Source organism: Apium graveolens, chromosome 3 (genome assembly GCF_009905375.1).
Source record: "Apium graveolens cultivar Ventura chromosome 3, ASM990537v1, whole genome shotgun sequence".
Lineage (NCBI taxonomy): Eukaryota > Viridiplantae > Streptophyta > Magnoliopsida > Apiales > Apiaceae > Apium > Apium graveolens.
The window spans coordinates 155,205,055-155,206,390 of NC_133649.1; the positions used below are offsets into that span (position 1 = coordinate 155,205,055).

General features: G+C 40.7%; 1 non-coding gene across 1 annotated transcript; it reads right to left on the reverse strand.

Annotated features, from left to right (window-relative positions):
- Positions 1-735: 735 nt before the first annotated feature.
- Positions 736-842, reverse strand: LOC141715922 (small nucleolar RNA R71). Its single transcript, XR_012572664.1, has one exon. It is a non-coding gene; the product is annotated as a small nucleolar RNA R71 (small nucleolar RNA).
- Positions 843-1,336: the final 494 nt, after the last annotated feature.

Genomic DNA, 1,336 nt, shown 5'->3' on the forward strand with positions numbered 1-1,336 from the left:
TCAACGTTGACACTCGATGTACTGTCTGGTTCATGAGTGACTAACTTCCGTGACGTTTCTTCATGTCTTGACTTTAACGCTTTGATTTTCTTCAGATTAAATCCTTGTAATTAATGATACTCTGACGAGATCTCTGTCACTTGATTAAATCCACGATCTTGATTTATATCACTGAGGCATGATCAACTTCTTGAACTTCTTCCAGTGAATTAACTCCTTAAGTCTGTAGATGAACCTTGTTTCTGAATCCTTTGACAGATATTACTTTGCGAGATCTCTCTGACGGTCGATCCACTATTTACTTATTACATTCTTATTTGAGTTGAGTTGAATCCTCGAATATACAAATAGGCTATGACATATGACTTACAAACTCTTATAGACTTTTCTCAGCCTAAAATTGATGACATTCAGTCAAGCATCCTTCATCCGGCTATTCAGGCTAATACTTTTGAAATCAAGCCGGGCACTATTCAGATGGTGCAGAATTCTGTTTCTTTCGGAGGTGCTGCGACTGAAGACCCCAACATGCATATCAGGAATTTTGTCGAGATCTGTAGTACTTTCAAATATAATGGTGTTACAGATGAGGCTATCAAGTTGAGGCTTTTCCCATTCTCTCTGAGGGATAAAGCTAAGGATTGGTTACATTCTGAACCAGCTGGGTCCATCACTACTTGGCAAGATCTTGCGCAAAAGATTCTGGTGAAGTTTTATCCAATGGCCAAGACTACAGCTATAAGGAGTGCTCTTACTCAGTTTGCGCAGCAACCAACAGAATCTATGTGCGAAGCATGGGAGCGCTATAAGGAGATGTTGAGAAAGTGTCCACATCATGGTATGCCTGACTGGATGGTGATCACTGGGTTCTACAATGGTTTGGGGGCCCAATCTTGGCTCATGCTCAAAAGCTATACTGAAGCCTATAATCTTATTGAAACTATGGCTACAAACGAGCATCAAAACCCAACTCAAAGGATGATGCTTGGGAAGGTAGCATGTATTTTGAAAGTTGATGCAGCCATATCTATTGTAGCGCAGCTCCAAGCGCTGCATCGATTCTTTAGCCAACTATGGAGTCAATCAGATAGCTCTGGTTTGTGAGCTTTGTGCAGGCTCTCATGCTACGGATCAGTGTTCTCTCGTTAATGAATATGTTCAGTATGTGAACAATTATCAGCGATCGCATCAACCTGTGCCAGCTACTTATCATCCTAATAACAGAAATCATCCCAATTTTAGCTAGAGCAATATTCAGAATACTGTTCAGCAACCATATCAGCAAGGTGTAAGTAAACAGTTTAATCCACCCAGATTCACGCAACCTCAGCAATAT